Here is an 18,958-nt window from a genome sequence, read left to right on the forward strand (position 1 = left end):
ACTTCATACTCAAAGGGTAAAATTACTAATTTTCTTGGTTGTATAATAGCTGAAGAAGCTGATGAATCACATCTACTAATAGGTAAGGTCACTGAAAATTTTAAAAGGACTGTCTTTCCAGGGGAAGTTTCTTTTCTACTTCCCTGACCACACAGCTGGTGGGTATACTAAGCCACACAACATTAACCACACAGTAACTAACGCTCAACTGGGAATTACGGGTCTCCCTAAACATCCAAGGGGTTTATATAATTACCGAATCAAAAAGTGTAAGTAATAGTAAGGACACCTAATACCTATATATCTCACCATTACTTCACTGAAACAGCAAATGCAGAGAACAAGCAAGTATGGAATTCTAACCATGTACATTTATTAGACAACTTTATTTGGGTCACTGATTTAGGATTATATTTACATAGAATAATTACATGCATAAGGTAAAAAGGGTTAAATGTGATCAGTGATATTTGGCTAAGCTACTTTTTTCTTCTAAATCACTCAGAGCCTTTGATCTCCAATGTAGCTACTTCAGAACTATTACACTTCCACATTTACTTCCAGGTGCTGGTCCAGCTTTGTCACAAAATACACTTTGTACATGCCCTTGGCGTTTCTTCGTAGAACTTTCGACTATCTTTTGTAACCCATCCCTATGCATTAATATAATGTGTTTCTCACTATTTTCTGATTTCTTGACCATGGAGGTTTTGAAAAGTAAATTAAAAGGCAGGTTAGAGTTTTCTTTCATGGGCTTCCCCCTGCTTAGGGCTCATTTGTGGGCACGCTATAAAAGAGTCCACTTCTGGCATCCTTCTGGAATCTTTGAAACACAACTTTCCCTCACCAATAAGGGTCTCTTCTTGCCAGTTTTCAGATTCTTTTCTGATTTCTGCCCAATCCCTTGGGCATGATGCTTTGGACTTTCCCATATTGCCCTGCCTGCCCCCATTGAAAATCCTTTTTGCACTAAGTCTTGCAGCCAGTGCGTCAGCCCCACCTACGTTCATGCCTTTGCTCACAGAAACCCAGCCTAAGCCATGCCCTGGGCACTACCTATTGCCTGGGAGAGGTAGTTGCAGAATGAGAGTGTTTTAAATTCTACTGCCAATGAAATGGTTTTTCAAAGTTGAAGGAAATAAGGACCATTACAAAAAGTTTCTCATCAAGTTCCTTCCTTTCCTGGCCCTTTCTTTCCCTCTGTCCCTCACAAATCAATAGCTATTTCCTGAATCCTTAGTCTACCACTTGGTTCTGACTATAATTTTCATGGGTTTGAAAGAGGGCTTTATTAGAGTTTCTTAAATAAACATTCTAATTCCAAGATGGAAACCCCCAAACTATTTATTTGATTTTTTTTTCAACAGGCCTGTGAACAGTTTTCCCTACAAAATGTTTCTATAATATTTAGATTTCAAGTGAAAAGTCACTGATAGCCTTAACTTGGATACCTAAGTGGAAAAGTTCTGCTAAGTGTACTCAGCCTGCTTAATGATGGGGAAGAAGAAAGCTTTGTGTTTTCTCTCTAAACAGAGAATCTTTTCCATTTGGCTAAGTAGTTGGAATTTGTAGGCACTTTTTAACTGACTGAAACACATATAAAGAGCAATGGGCAGGCTCTTGTTCTCAATAATGGAAGCTATCAGTGAAAGAATCCTCCCCACTCGACACCCTACCTCCACATTTCAGCACCACCAACTTGCTGAACAGGAACTTACTGGGCATTACTGCAATGAACATGGTTTCTAATGTTCATGTTATATATAAGTGCTGACATGGTGATTTCTATTCTTTATCTACTTGCAAATGTCCCATATGATGGTATAGGTCATGTACTACACAATGGCGCCATGTCTGAGGGGGTGCTATTCACATCATGGGTTTGTATACTTATCATGATAAGTGTCTGTCATAAGGCAATGAAGAGCCTCCTAACAAAATCAGCATACTGCAACACTTTTCCAATAGATGGCAGGGGTGCCTTTTAATAAGTCACATAAAGGTGACTTGAGGTCATACAGACTAAAGGCCACTCTGTCTAGACACCGTGACCTCGAGCAATGTCAAGGGCAGGTGGGCCTCATGACAACAGTGGGGGTGCACCAGGCTCTTCTAAATAACTAGATATGTTTCACATGTTGTAAACATAGTCCCAACACAAGTCACTTAAATAAGGAGAGCATTGTTTGTCAGTTCTCAATATCCTTTTTTTTTTTTTCACCCCAACAGATTTTCTCAGAAGCTCTTTATGGTGAAAGTTTAGGGAAAAAGAGAGATGTAAAGTTTTAGGAAAACTATGTAAGGCGACCCCTCCTTTCTGCATTTAAACAATTTCAAAGGTAGATTTTGTTTCGACTGATTGCAACTTTCTAAAGAGTTTCCTCTTATAAAATGTAAATACTTGAAATATGTTTCTTGGGAAAGTTTCATGAACCTGCAACACATTTTTGTGTTGGTGTTGACCTAGACAAAATGGGCTACAAGCAATGGACGTTTTCTCTAACCATTAGTGAGATATTTCGAAAGCTCTTGCTAGTAGCTTGAAAACCGTATCTTTTCTTTGTAGTTTTATCTAACATCATGTCTTTTCAGTGACAATGAAGAATATAGCTGATCACATGACATTTGTAAACTAAAAATAAAATCCTAAGCCCCTCAACCAAGTGAATGGACCCCCTTTTGGCCAAGGGGACCCCAGAAAATCTGACAAACTGAATTCCCAGCCATGACAGGAAAGGCAGTTGGACACGCCTCATTATGCACTCTGCCTTTTGAAGTTTCGGCACAACTTGCCAGCATTAATGTTAAAACAGAGATCACAAGACTCATAGAACAAACTTTTTGTGACAATAAGACACCAAATTATAAACAAGGCCCAAGGCCATGCCAGACTAGTGTTAAGTCACACTCTACAAACCATAAAATCTAATTAAAAGGTTTTTAAAAATTAACCCAATATAATGTGGCTTGTTTTCCAACCTGACTCTGATGTAGCATCATAGCACAGATAACAGACGCCCCCAGTCACAACTTCAGCATTCCTTTGTATACTGACTTCAAGTCTTTAGACAAAGCTTAACTCTTTCAACCAATTGCCAACCAAAGAATCCCTAAAACCCAACTCTGACTTTTAAGTCCCTCCTTTGAGACATTCTACCTTTTCATACTGAACCAATGTATGCTTTTTATACGTTGATTTATGATTTTATAATTCCTGTCTTTCCAAAATGCACAAAACCAATCTGTAACCAGATCGCTCAAAATAAACCTCTTTTTATTTTATTTTTATTGGCTCAAAATAAACTTCTTTAAAATGTTTTACAGAGTTTCCTTTTTCTGTTAACACGTTTTAGAAACTAAGTTAGTTAATATAATCTGCAACCTACAACACCAAGTTCTAACTTCTTAAAAAGAGGAATATAGTACACTAACAAATAAAACACTTTATCAGAAGAAGTCCAAACTCGGCACTGCCAAATATTCTGAGTAATTCTTGTGATAATTTTTTCTCTTGCTATCCATATTAATTTCTTTTATTTCAAACTGGCAAATATCTCCTCTAAATATTATCATTTTTACTTCTAATTGACCTTTATTGCTAAATAATAATGTTATTAGACTTGGACTTTTATAAGTCTGAATTCCCAAAGATCTTAACCAACCTCCTAAGGTTATCCTGCTACCACAAGTCTGCCATTTCAGAAGTGCAGGTAATCTGTATATGATTTCTTCCCTGTGTGAAGAGGGACAGAATTGAAATGACCAATGGATAAAGTCATTTAATGTAATGTATCCAACAAGGCTCAAGGGTGCATAGCAACAATGAGGAACTATCTGCATACTTTCCAGAAGCGTCTGCTGCTTACTGTGCTCGTATGCTTCAATATGCCATGAAAATGAACATCACCAAAGGGACTCAGGACATAACTGGAAGCTGTTGGCCACTGCTATGGACACGTGAAGCCCGAACAAGAATGATCTATGATCAGCAAAGATAGGACCATACTAGGTGCAATTAATGTATAGGAGAATCAGGAGAACCAACACTTTCTCAGGGGCGATTGCGCTCATTTACTTATTAGTCACTATAATTTAATCATTTCACTAAGATTTAGCACAAATATGAAACATTATGTTATTTCCATTTTCTTTTTCAAAATAATTCCCAAATATGATAAAGTTTTAGATGGCTAATAACTTGATAAGAATATCTTTCTGTATTATGTTAATCTAACCAAACTATTCCATGCCCTAACAATATCACTTCACAACCATCAATGGCGCCCAAATCTAATTTATTGAAACATGGTTTATCATACACTTAGCTATGACCTGCCAGACATCAGTATTTGCATGCTCTTCCAAAAGTGAATATTTTAGATAATCAAAAAACTGTGCTTGTTACACTAGTATTCCTTGCTAATTTCTAACAACATTCAGCTGTATCACATTCCTGCTGATGCTCCAGGCTTACAAATAACCCATCATTTAATGAAATGCCTTGTTTGGCCTAATTCCATATAGTAATTATAGAGCAGTGCACTAAAATTTATTTTCTTTAGAGCTACCAACTTTTTTTCAAAGAAAATTTTCTCCTGTTTTTACTAATACTTAAGGCTTTCTTATTCAGATTTTATAGTGGTAGTAACACAAATTATGTGCTCAAGTTTTCCACATTTGGGAAACCTATAAAAATAGATACATCTAGAAGCAATGGATTTGTAATTCTGGAAAATTATAGCATTTCCTCTGCCAGGTAAATAGCTTTATACACCTCTTAGTTTATGATATTACATTTTGCAAATTCTGAATTTATTTACTTTTATTTTCATTTTAACATAGTCTGTTATTTTCCCAACTATAAGCATAATACATGCTTCTTGTGAAAAAGTATGAAAGTAGAAAGAACCAAGAAAGCAGAGCCTCATCACAAGGACAATGTGGTATGTTAATATATTGCCTTAATTTTCTTACACACATTTTGCAGATCACCATAAAATTATAAATGTATGCATTTTTTTTTTTTTTTTTTTTTTTTTTTATTTATTTATTTATTTATTTATTTATTATTATTATACTTTAAGTTGTAGGGTACATGTGCATAACGTGCAGGTTTGTTACATATATATACTTGTGCCATGTTGCTGTGCTGCACCCATCAACTCGTCATTTACATCAGGTATAACTCCCAATGCAATCCCTCCCCCCTCCCCCCTCCCCCTTCCCCCCTCCCCCCCCCTCCCCATGATAGGCCCCGGTGTGTGATGTTCCCCTTCCTGAGTCCGAGTGATCTCATTGTTCAGTTCCCACCTATGAGTGAGAACATGCGGTGTTTGGTTTTCTGTTCTTGTGAAAGTTTGCTAAGAATGATGGTTTCCAGCTGCATCCATGTCCCTACAAAGGACACAAACTCATCCTTTTTGATGGCTGCATAGTATTCCATGGTGTATATGTGCCACATTTTCTTAATCCAATCTGTCACTGATGGACATTTGGGTTGATTCCAAGTCTTTGCTATTGTGAATAGTGCCGCAATAAACATACGTGTGCATGTGTCTTTATAGCAGCATAATTTATAATCCTTTGGGTATATACCCAGTAATGGGATGGCTGGGTCATATGGTACATCTAGTTCTAGATCCTTGAGGAATCGCCATACTGTTTTCCATAATGGTTGAACTAGTTTACAGTCCCACCAACAGTGTAAAAGTGTTCCTATTTCTCCACATCCTCTCCAGCACCTGTTGTTTCCTGACTTTTTAATGATCGCCATTCTAACTGGTGTGAGATGGTATCTCATTGTGGTTTTGATTTGCATTTCTCTGATGGCCAGTGATGATGAGCATTTTTTCATGTGTCTGTTGGCTGTATGAATGTCTTCTTTTGAGAAATGTCTGTTCATATCCTTTGCCCACTTTTTGATGGGGTTGTTTGTTTTTTTCTTGTAAATTTGTTTGAGTTCTTTGTAGGTTCTGGATATTAGCCCTTTGTCAGATGAGTAGATTGCAAAAATTTTCTCCCATTCTGTAGGTTGCCTGTTCACTCTGATGGTAGTTTCTTTTGCTGTGCAGAAGCTCTTTAGTTTAATGAGATCCCATTTGTCAATTTTGGCTTTTGCTGCCGTTGCTTTTGGTGTTTTAGACATGAAGTCTTTGCCCGTGCCTATGTCCTGAATGGTACTACCTAGGTTTTCCTCTAGGATTTTTATGGTATTAGGTCTAACATTTAAGTCTCTAATCCATCTTGAATTAATTTTCGTATAAGGAGTAAGGAAAGGATCCAGTTTCAGCTTTCTACTTACGGCTAGCCAATTTTCCCAGCACCATTTATTAAATAGGGAATCCTTTCCCCATTTCTTGTTTCTCTCAGGTTTGTCAAAGATCAGATGGCTGTAGATGTGTGGTATTATTTCTGAGGACTCTGTTCTGTTCCATTGGTCTATATCTCTGTTTTGGTACCAGTACCATGCTGTTTTGGTTACTGTAGCTTTGTAGTATAGTTTGAAGTCAGGTAGCGTGATGCCTCCAGCTTTGTTCTTTTGACTTAGGATTGTCTTGGAGATGCGGGCTCTTTTTTGGTTCCATATGAACTTTAAAGCAGTTTTTTCCAATTCCGTGAAGAAACTCGTTGGTAGCTTGATGGGGATGGCATTGAATCTATAAATAACCTTGGGCAGTATGGCCATTTTCACGATATTGATTCTTCCTATCCATGAGCATGGTATGTTCTTCCATTTGTTTGTGTCCTCTTTGATTTCACTGAGCAGTGGTTTGTAGTTCTCCTTGAAGAGGTCCTTTACATCCCTTGTAAGTTGGATTCCTAGGTATTTCATTCTCTTTGAAGCAATTGTGAATGGAAGTTCATTCCTGATTTGGCTCTCTGTTTGTCTGTTACTGGTGTATAAGAATGCTTGTGATTTTTGCACATTAATTTTGTATCCTGAGACTTTGCTGAAATTGCTTATCAGCTTAAGGAGATTTTGGGCTGAGACAATGGGGTTTTCTAAATATACAATCATGTCATCTGCAAAGAGGGACAATTTGACTTCTTCTTTTCCTAACTGAATACCCTTGATTTCTTTCTCTTGCCTAATTGCCCTAGCCAGAACTTCCAACACTATGTTGAATAGGAGTGGTGAGAGAGGGCATCCCTGTCTTGTGCCAGTTTTCAAAGGGAATTTTTCCAGTTTTTGCCCATTCAGTATGATATTGGCTGTGGGTTTGTCATAGATAGCTCTTATTATTTTGAGGTACGTTCCATCAATACCGAATTTATTGAGCGTTTTTAGCATGAAGGGCTGTTGAATTTTGTCAAAAGCCTTTTCTGCATCTATTGAGATAATCATGTGGTTCTTGTCTTTGGTTCTGTTTATATGCTGGATTATGTTTATTGATTTGCGAATGTTGAACCAGCCTTGCATCCCAGGGATGAAGCCCACTTGATCATGGTGGATAAGCTTTTTGATGTGTTGCTGAACCCGGTTTGCCAGTATTTTATTGAGGATTTTTGCATCGATGTTCATCAGGGATATTGGTCTAAAATTCTCTTTTTTTGTTGTGTCTCTGCCAGGCTTTGGTATCAGGATGATGTTGGCCTCATAAAATGAGTTAGGGAGGATTCCCTCTTTTTCTATTGATTGGAATAGTTTCAGAAGGAATGGTACCAACTCCTCCTTGTACCTCTGGTAGAATTCAGCTGTGAATCCATCTGGTCCTGGACTTTTTTTGGTTGGTAGGCTATTAATTATTGCCTCAATTTCAGAGCCTACTATTGGTCTATTCAGGGATTCAACTTCTTCCTGGTTTAGTCTTGGAAGAGTGTAAGTGTCCAGGAAATTATCCATTTCTTCTAGATTTTCCAGTTTATTTGCGTAGAGGTGTTTATAGTATTCTCTGATGGTAGTTTGTATTTCTGTGGGGTCGGTGGCGATATCCCCTTTATCATTTTTAATTGCGTAGATTTGATTCTTCTCTCTTTTCTTCTTTATTAGTCTGGCTAGTGGTCTGTCAATTTTGTTGATCTTTTCAAAAAACCAACTCCTAGATTCATTGATTTTTTGGAGAGTTTTTTGTGTCTCTATCTCCTTCAGTTCTGCTCTGATCTTAGTTATTTCTTGCCTTCTGCTAGCTTTCGAATGTGTTTGCTCTTGCTTCTCTAGCTCTTTTAATTGTGATGTTAGAGTGTCAATTTTAGATCTTTCCTGCTTTCTCTTGTGGGCATTTAGTGCTATAAATTTCCCTCTACACACTGCTTTAAATGTGTCCCAGAGATTCTGGTATGTTGTATCTTTGTTCTCATTGGTTTCAAAGAACATCTTTATTTCTGCCTTCATTTCGTTATGTACCCAGTAGTCATTCAGGAGCAGGTTGTTCAGTTTCCATGTAGTTGAGCGGTTTTGATTGAGTTTCTTAGTCCTGAGTTCTAGTTTGATTGCACTGTGGTCTGAGAGACAGTTTGTTATAATTTCTGTTCTTGTACATTTGCTGAGGAGTGCTTTACTTCCAATTACGTGGTCAATTTTGGAGTAAGTACGATGTGGTGCTGAGAAGAATGTATATTCTGTTGATTTGGGGTGGAGAGTTCTGTAGATGTCTATTAGGTCTGCTTGCTGCAGAGATGAGTTCAATTCCTGGATATCCTTGTTAACTTTCTGTCTCGTTGATCTGTCTAATGTTGACAGTGGAGTGTTGAAGTCTCCCATTATTATTGTATGGGAGTCTAAGTCTCTTTGTAAGTCTCTAAGGACTTGCTTTATGAATCTGGGTGCTCCTGTATTGGGTGCGTATATATTTAGGATAGTTAGCTCTTCCTGTTGAATTGATCCCTTTACCATTATGTAATGGCCTTCTTTGTCTCTTTTGATCTTTGATGGTTTAAAGTCTGTTTTATCAGAGACTAGTATAGCAACCCCCGCTTTTTTTTGTTCTCCATTTGCTTGGTAGATCTTCCTCCATCCCTTTATTTTGAGCCTATGTATGTCTCTGCATGTGAGATGGGTCTCCTGAATACAGCAGACTGATGGGTCTTGACTCTTTATCCAGTTTGCCAGTCTGTGTCTTTTAATTGGAGCATTTAGTCCATTTACATTTAAGGTTAAGATTGTTATGTGTGAACTTGATCCTGCCATTATGATATTAACTGGTTATTTTGGTCATTAGTTGATGCAGTTTCTTCCTAGCCTCGATGGTCTTTACATTTTGGGATGTTTTTGCAATGGCTGGTACCGGTTGTTCCTTTCCATGTTGAGTGCTTCCTTCAGGATCTCTTGTAAGGCAGGCCTAGTGGTGACAAAATCTCTAAGCATTTGCTTATCTGTAAAGGATTTTATTTCTCCTTCACTTATGAAACTTAGTTTGGCTGGATATGAAATTCTGGGTTTAAAATTCTTTTCTTTAAGAATGTTGAATATTGGCCCCCACTCTCTTCTGGCTTGGAGAGTTTCTGCCGAGAGATCTGCTGTTAGTCTGATGGGCTTCCCTTTGTGGGTAACCCGACCTTTCTCTCTGGCTGCTCTTAAGATTTTTTCCTTCATTTCAACTTTGGTGAATCTGGCAATTATGTGTCTTGGAGTTGCTCTTCTCGAGGAGTATCTTTGTGGCGTTCTCTGTATTTCCTGGATTTGAATGTTGGCCTGCCCTACTAGGTTGGGGAAGTTCTCCTGGATGATATCCTGAAGAGTGTTTTCCAACTTGGTTCCATTTTCCCCCTCACTTTCAGGCACCCCAATCAGACGTAGATTTGGTCTTTTTACATAATCCCATACTTCTTGCAGGCTTTGTTCATTTCTTTTTCTTCTTTTTTCTTTTGGTTTCTCTTCTCGCTTCATTTCATTCATTTGATCCTCAATCACTGATACTCTTTCTTCCAGTTGATCGAGTCGGTTACTGAAGCTTGTGCATTTGTCACGTATTTCTCGTGTCATGGTTTTCATCTCTTTCATTTCGTTTAGGACCTTCTCTGCATTAATTACTCTAGCCATCAATTCTTCCACTTTTTTTTCAAGATTTTTAGTTTCTTTGCGCTGGGTACGTAATTCCTCCTTTAGCTCTGAGAAATTTGATGGACTGAAGCCTTCTTCTCTCATCTCGTCAAAGTCATTCTCCGTCCAGCTTTGATCCGTTGCTGGCGATGAGCTGCGCTCCTTTGCCGGGGGAGATGCGCTCTTATTTTTTGAATTTCCAGCTTTTCTGCCCTGCTTTTTCCCCATCTTTGTGGTTTTATCTGCCTCTGGTCTTTGATGATGGTGATGTACTGATGGGAGTTTGGTGTAGGTGTCCTTCCTGTTTGATAGTTTTCCTTCTAACAGTCAGGACCCTCAGCTGTAGGTCTGTTGGAGATTGCTTGAGGTCCACTCCAGACCCTGTTTGCCTGGGTATCAGCAGCAGAGGCTGCAGAAGATAGAATATTTCTGAACAGCGAGTGTACCTGTCTGATTCTTGCTTTGGAAGCTTCCTCTCAGGGGTGTACTCCACCCTGTGAGGTGTGGGGTATCAGACTGCCCCTAGTGGGGGATGTCTCCCAGTTAGGCTGCTCAGGGGTCAGGGACCCACTTGAGCAGGGAGTCTGTCCCTTCTCAGATCTCAACCTCCGTGTTGGGAGATCCACTGCTCTCTTCAAAGCTGTCAGACAGAGTCGTTTGCGTCTGCAGAGTTTTCTGCTGCTTTTGTTGTTGTATAGTTGTGCCCTGTCCCCAGAGAGGTGGAGTCTACAGAGACAGGCAGGTTTCCTTGAGCTGCTGTGAGCTCCACCCAGTTCGAGCTTCCCAGCAGCTATGTTTACCTACTTAAGCCTCGGCAATGGCGGGCGCCCCTCCCCCAGCGTCGCTGCTGCCTTGCCGGTAGATCACAGACTGCTGCGCTAGCAATGAGGGAGGCTCCGTGGGTGTGGGACCCTCCCGGCCAGGCGTGGGATATGATCTCCTGGTGTGCCTGTTTGCTTAAAGCGCAGTATTGGGGTGGGAGTTACCCAATTTTCCAGGTGTTGTGTGTCTCAGTTCCCCTGGCTAGGAAAAGGGATTCCCTTCCCCCTTGCGCTTCCCAGGTGAGGCAATGCCTCGCCCTGCTTCAGCTCTTGCTGGTCGGGCTGCAGCAGCTGACCAGCACCGATCGTCCGGCACTCCCCAGTGAGATGAACCCAGTACCTCAGTTGAAAATGCAGAAATCACCGGTCTTCTGTGTCGCTCGCGCTGGGAGTTGGAGACTGGAGCTGTTCCTATTCGGCCATCTTGCTCCGCCCCAAATGTATGCATGTTACTCTCTTTTGATCACCCCTCAACATTTTATTTATTTATTTATTTATTTTATTTATTTTTTATTTTGAGGCAGAGTCTTGCACTGTTGCCCAGGCTGAAGTACAGTGGCACGATCTTGGCTCATTGCAACCGCCACCTCCCGGGTTCAAGCCATTTTCCTGCCTCAGCCTCCCGAGTAGCTGAGATTACAGGTGCCCACCATTGCGCCCAGCTAATTTTTATATTTTTAGTAGAGACAGGGTTTTGCCATGTTAGCCATGCTGGTCTCAAACTCCCGACCTCAGGTGATTTGCCCACCTTGGCCACCCACAGTGCTGGGATTATAAATGTGAGCCACCACACCCAGCCTACAACATTTTTTAAATAGTTACACAATATTTTAGGGTTAGGATACATTAATGAAATTTTTTAACCATTCTTTTATGAGAATTTGTTGTTTCCAATTTAAGGCTGTTTTAAATAACATGGTAAGATATAGATAGATAGATATAGATATATAGATATAGATATAGATACACACACACATCTTTACTGTATCAATATATATCTGATCCTGAAGCTTTTGAAATAATTCATATTTTCTCCTTAGGGAAGATTTCTGGGGGTGACATTACAAGATCAAAAGTTATGAACAGCTTTAAGGCTCTCATCATGCCTGGGAGGCCTATAGCACCCTGTGTGGAATGGACAAACCTGGGCTGAGATTCTGGCCCCACCCCATGTGCTAACGGTAAGTCTTTGGCATCTTAGGAACTCTCGTTGCATCTCTGTCTCCTCTATAAACTGAGGACAACATCACCTCTACAGTGGACTGTTGAGAAAAGAATCATGTATTTAAGTTCCTTGTTCATCGCTGTGCCCCAGGCCTAAAAGGACAACTGGTATATGTTTGATGCACAATAACATATTGGATGAATGAATGAATGTGCTTAGTAGTGTATGTTGCACATTAAAATCCAATAACTAGTAACTTCCTTGAAGGTAGGCAGTAAAATGGTTTCCAAAAATGTTATACTGATTTACATTCCTACTGCATGAGAGTGCCTGTTTCACTATTATTTTAATAACACTGAACATTAGTTTTTAAATTTTTGCTAATATTTTAGGTTAAAATGTTCTGTTTAATTTACATTCTTTTAATGGTTAATGAAATTGAACCTATTTTCACCAGGCATGGTGGCTCATGCCTGTAATCCCAGCACTTTGGGAGGCCGAGGCAGGTGGATCACCTGAGGTCAGGAGTTCGAGATCAGCGTGGCCAAAATGGTGAAACCCCATCTCTATTAAAAATTCCAAAAATTAGCCGGGTGTGGTGGTGGGCGCCTGTAATCCCAGCTACTTGGGAGGCTGAGGCAGGAGATTTGCTTGAACCCAGAGGTGGAGGTTGCAGAGAGCCAAGATCACACCACTGCACTCCAGCCTGAGCAACAAAAGTGAAAATCCAGCTCAAAAAAAAAAAGAAAAAAATTGAACCTATTTCCATCTGTCTGTTTTGTCTTTTGTCTACTTATTTGGGGTACTTAAATGCATGAGCTCTTTATATATAAAACCTTTTGTTTCTTATATTTATTATGCAAATTTTATATGTGCTTGCCTTTTAACTTTGACGTATTAGAAATTTTGTTTTAACATATAAAAGTTTAAACTGTTATAATGTATGAATCTTTTATTTCTGTCATTTTTAAGCTTAAAGTCCTTCCAAATTAACAGAGTATATAAAAATTCACTTTTCTTCAACTCTTTTGGGATATGAGTTGATGGAATGAAATGAGGGCTCTAAATGGATTTTTTCCTCTCCATCAATGATTGTGTGGGTCATGATGCAGGCTGCCTGTATGGGATCTGTCCTCCCCTTCTCCCTAACTATTAGGCTTTGATTTTGTTCAGGGAATTATTTAAAAACACTAGACTTTCCCAGACTCTCTTGCAACTAGGGCTGCCCATATTACAAAATTCTGGTCAGTGACAAAGAAGTGAAAGTCACTGGATGGAGCTTCCTGAACATGAGCAGCCTCAGGCAGCAGGTGCCTGTTTCCTTCCAGAAATGTGCACGAGATGCTGGAGGTAAGGCAGCCATTTTGCATGATGACTAAAGCTGCCCACTAAGAATGGCTGTGCAGACTGATGGAAGGAAGCCCTGAAGGCATCCTGGAGCTTCCACAGCAACCCTCCCTGCCTATTTTTAGAATCTTTAAGGTGCGGTGGTGTGGGAGAGATGAGGCTTGGGGTGTGGCAAGGAACAGACTATTTGGTTAAGCCATTGTAAGTTAGGCTGCTATTACCTGCAGTTGTTAATTTACTAACACAAATGTCCAATACTGTTGACTGAAGAATTCTTCCCCACATGGTATAGAATATGATTCTGGGTTAATCTGTTTGCTTTTCTTCGTCTATTTAATTTAGAAGTAGTATACCATGATTTCATTATTAGAATTTTTACTTAATTTGAACAGATAATGTCATTAATTTTATCTCACTTTTCCACTTTTTGAAAATTTCTTTGTTCTTCTTGGTTGTCTACCCTTTCAGATAAACTCTGGAATCATATATATGTTCTTTAAAGCCTCTGTGATTTTGTTTGGAATTTCATTGAACCTATGCATTAATATGAGGATACCCCTTTAAGATATTCACACTGCACACTCAGATTAATAACTATCTATTTTCAAGTCTTCTTTTACTTTCACAGAAAAATGTACTATCTTGTTCACAAAGTTTTTGAACATTTCCTGAGCATTTTACCTTCTTTTTCTATTGTAAAAGAGATCTATTTAGCCATTATTTTTCTAAATGGATTATTCCTAGAGCTTGCTTCTTAGATTGAGTTAGATAAATACTAATAGATAATAGCTGGCCAGTTGGTCTGAATACCATCAGTCTTATCTGTTTCACAGTAACTAACTTTCATTTTGTAGAACATCTTCAACTACCTTAGAATTCAATATAAAAACACAAAGCCAATTACAATTAACTGCAGAATCATACATAGGCTAACTGCTATGGAAGTTCCAGAGCAGGGAGATTAATATACTGCCTGTGACCTTCATCACCTGACCCAGACAACTGCTACAGCCAACTGATGTAATCTCTTCACTTTCCTCACCTAGACTTCATTCTAAAGGCTCTTCCCATGTGTCCCCTCTCTCAGACCAGCTCAGCTCTGCTCCCACCTCCGCAGCACTGTCAGCTCTTGGCTCAGTCAGAACTTGCCATACGTCAGAAAAATAAGAAACCATTGAGGGTTGTGGGAGCAGAGATGGGAGTGTTAAAAGTGGCCTGAGTAGGTAGTGACAGGAAACAACTGGCTGAAGTGAGCTCCTTTTAGGAGACGACTGCAGCTCTAAATCTTGTGTATGCTCTTTTCGCATGTACATACATTATTAGTGGGAAAGTCGAGTGTGGTGCAGAAGCCTCTTCAGGTGTTTCATGTGTATATTCCATTTTCCAACTAAATGGTAAGTTAACTGAAGAGACGAATACAGCTTAAATTCTTTATAATATAAATTAAACTCAAAAGAGCTAATTGAGATTCTTGCAATATGGTAAATTGTTGGTATACATGGTATTAACACTCTCAAAAGGTTGTAATAATTTTTTTCTCCATTAGTTGAGCTATAATAGATGTGTTTCTAAATCCTGTACATTTTTCTAAAGAACGCAATAAAGTGATTAAGCAAGCTTAGAATCATTCAGAACTGTTCAAATAATCCCAAGGTTTTACTTTATATCCTGAAAATTGAGAATAGACTCTGAAAATGATGTCCTATCAGAATAAATCAATTCATAAAGCAATTGTGGAGACTAACAGGAAAATATGTCAAAGCAAAACAAATCCATACTAATATACAGTTTAGAATGTGTATTTCACCTCTTAATGGCTGAAGAAAGTGTATGCATTTGTTTATACACAAAGTACAAGGAAAATGGAATAGACTGAGGTGACAGTGTTTTTCCTGTCATTAATTAATCTCATGTCACTAAAATCTCTAAATATCACAGATATATTTCTACATTCCAGATATATGAGTGAAAACACTGAAGCTGTTTCTTCCCATCCATCTATGCGTCACTTATCAGGCAATGGTTGGTGAAAGCCAACATTCCTATTATATGGACTAAATGTTTGTGTCCCCTTCAAATTCATATGTTGAAGTCCTAACTCCCAATGTGATGATATTTAGAGGTGGGGCTTTTGAGAGGTAATTTGGTTTAAATGAGTCAGGAGGGTGGGGTCCCAATCACATGACGGTATTAGTATCCTTATAACAAGAGCTCTCTCTCTCTCTTCCCACCAGGTGAGAAGGCAACAGTCTGCCAGCTAGGAAGATAGCCCTCACCAGACACCAAATCTGCCAGCACCTTGCTCTTGGACTTCCCAGCCTCCAGAACTGTGAGAAGTAAGTGTCTGTTGTTTAAGTTACCCAGTCCATGGTATTTTGTTATGGCAACCCAAGCTGACTAAGAAAACCTCCTAATTGTCTAAGACATTTCTGATATTGAGAACAATCTCCTTCAACTGGCTATTGAGAGTAGAGAAAGAAAGCTTTCCCCCTTGTTATTACTCTAGTAGGTTGGGCTAGACTTTGTGTGGAATTATGTCATTTTCAGGCTAGAAGGGCTTTCTATTCCCTTCATCATGATCACTGGCAGTGTTTCAGTTCTCAAAGTACACAGTCCCTGGCCAAGACATAGAGTAGGAGTTAACATCACTGGTCACTAGTTACTCATATCATCCTACAGGAAAGCACCCCCAACTCCTCAAGAGGCTGCCGTTCCAGCTGTGTCAGTAATTAACTCAATTTAAGAAAAGACTGGAGTTAGCTTTAACTTTGAGATCTATGCTTATAGGCCTAGGAGTCCCCTAAAATCCCCATAGAAGCCAGAAAAAAATAACACAAATGAAACATGTAATGCAAAAGGTAGTAGTAGGAACCGAAGGATGCATGCCTCATCTAAAAGCACTAAGTAAAAACATTTTAAACACAAAATGTGTAGGCCAAACAAAACAGGTTTAGGCCTGATGCAAGGATGGTCCAAAGTGTACGGGGGACGACTGGCTTCCAAAAGGACAGAGCTCCTGAGACTAGAGGAAAGTAGGTAAGTGAGAAAAAGGGTGACAGGCAGGAAGTTGGGGAAATTAATGTTTGACAGTTTCCATATTCTTTCTGAGATAGGGATACAATGGGTTTCAAAGAGATTTGGGGCAGGGAGTAGTTGACCAAAGAGATGAACATGTGATAAAATCATTGTGAGGATGGGAACAAAAAGCACCAGGCACCTCAATGTGTTGCTCAGCAGGCTGAGGGCCCAGCTGAGGTCGGAGACCATAATGTGGTGGAGTCTACTCCAGTCTTCTGTGAACCCCCAGGTTGAAATCAGTTTCCTCTCTTCTGCCCCCACAGAATCTAGGGCATCTTGTCACTTACTATGCACAACTGAAATGATCAGTTTATGAGTCTGTTCCATTAGAACCAGAGCCCTTTGAGGCCAAGAACATTTACTTTCAGACTTTTGCAGAGAGTCTGACATGCACCAGATGGGGCTGAAATGGACAAGCTTTGGCTCACTCAGACCGACACAAGTGGCTCCAGAGGCCTAAAGAAACCTAGAAACCGCAGTCTGCTCAGAGTTCAGGTGGAATACTGGGATATGACACGGATCTCTTAGGAAAGAACATCAGCACCCCCAGCTCTGATGTTTAATGGAACAGGGTTAATATCCTGGTTCTAGCTCTTAGCAGACATGAAATCTTGGGGAAACATCACACAATCTCTGTGAACCTTAGTTGTGTCAATCATAAAACATGGATTATAATACCTACTTCCTTAAATGAGATAATGTATGTACAGTCTTTAGCATAAAAACTGTCATAAAATAAGTGCTCAATAAATATTGATTCGCTATCCTCTTTGGAGAGATTTTCCTGGTATTTCAGAAAACAACTTCCCCTAGGTGGATGAGGGAAGGGATTAAGGCAAACCTCCTGCATTAGAATCACCTGGGATGTTTATTCAACCATATGTGAATTTTCTGGGGATGGAAGCCAGGAATTAGCATTTTTAACAATCATCCCAGGTGATTCTTACACTTAGTTAAATTTCAAGCCACTGGATTATGATGCCTTCCAATTTTGTTCCTTTGTTTTTTACTCCCGCTGTCACCTAAGTAGTCCTAGTAACTTCCCACAATGCTCTGACTCTTGTCCACCTCATTCCAGTCCTACACATTACTAACTGATTTTTCTTCCTAAAAGGCAGTTCCAATTATGCTATGTCCTGGAATCAAAATCTCCAAGGGCTACACCTTGCCTGCCAAATCCTTGCATTTATACCTTGCCAGTCTTAATGCTCCTGCCTACTCCCTTACTGGGTTCCAGTCAAACAGGTCTACTGTCACAGAACAAGCCCTATGCTTCAACTTCTCTATCTTTGTTTCCACACAAAAGCGACACTGCACTGCCCCAAGTCCTACCCCTTCCCTCAAGGATGATTTCATCTGCCATCTTCCCTATGAATCTTTGCCTGATCTCTTGCATTGATGTGATTTCTTTCTCCTGTGAGCTCTTGTCATTTTTTTTTTTTTTGGCTCTCTTACAATGATTTTCATATTCCACCTTATACTATTTTATACTAGCTTTATCCTCTCTGCTATGAGTTCCAGGGAAACAGGGACTACGTTAGCAAACATGGTGCCTACCACAATATCTGGAACAAAGTTGGGTCTCAACAAATGTTTGCTGAATACATGAATGAATTCACATGACTAGACTGTAAGCCATGAGAGCAGAGACTGTGCATTAATTTTTTTGTAACTCCTGCATCACTTAGCAGTGTTTTCTATCCAGTAGGTATTAGAAATGTGGTGACTTAAATGTAACATTTGGAGACATTTTCCCCTTTGATGACAAATTATTAAAAAAATACAACACAGCCAAGATTTCAATACTGAATGTTGGAGTTTACTGGCTCCTTTTTATAGTAATAACCACGACAATCGTAGAATCTTAAATGGAATATGCTTCCCTATTTAGGAATACTAAAATTATACTAAAGTAAGGTGACTATTTTCTCTACAGCTAAGACCAACAGTTATCCTGTTTTACTTCATGAGACAAACTTAGATTCTAACTATATTCCTTTTATAGCATGTGACATAAGAAGCTTTCAAAAATAGAATTTCTATTTTCATTTGAAACACTAAAAAATTTCTAAATACAGAATAGGTTTAATACACATATGTGTGTATATGCATATGTATGTCTATATACAAATATATAGCCAATTACTTTTTAAATTAAACCTTTTGAGATAATTGTAGATTCACATATAGCTATAGGAAATAATTCAGGGAAATCTCATACACCCATTGACCAGTTTTTCCCAATGGTAACATCTTACAAAACTACAGCATTAAAATATCACAACCAGGACACTGGCAATCCAATCCACCAATCTTATTCAGATTTTTCCAGTTTTGCTTGTACTCATTTATGTGTATGTGTGTGTGTATAATTTTAGTTCTATGCAATTTTCCCAGTTGTGCTTGTATTCACTTGCATGTGTTTGTGTGTGCATTTAATATTTATTTCTGTGTAATTTCCCCAATTTTGCTTATGTTCCCTTGTGTGTGTCTGTGTGTGCATTTAGTTCTATGCAATTTTATCACATGGGTAGCTTTGTGTATTCAGAGCCACGTGAAGACACAGAA

General features: G+C 39.1%; 2 protein-coding genes across 3 annotated transcripts in view; one reads left to right on the forward strand and one right to left on the reverse strand.

Moving 5' to 3' along the window:
* DAAM2 (dishevelled associated activator of morphogenesis 2) overlaps nucleotides 1–18,958 on the forward strand; it is a 979,794-nt gene that overhangs the window by 692,775 nt on the left and 268,061 nt on the right. The gene's annotated exons all lie outside the window — the stretch shown is intronic.
* The window catches only part of KIF6 (kinesin family member 6), a 381,700-nt gene that overhangs the window by 268,008 nt on the left and 94,734 nt on the right, over nucleotides 1–18,958 (reverse strand). The window lies entirely within an intron of this gene.

Source organism: Macaca thibetana, chromosome 4 (assembly GCF_024542745.1).
Source record: "Macaca thibetana thibetana isolate TM-01 chromosome 4, ASM2454274v1, whole genome shotgun sequence".
NCBI lineage: Eukaryota > Metazoa > Chordata > Mammalia > Primates > Cercopithecidae > Macaca > Macaca thibetana.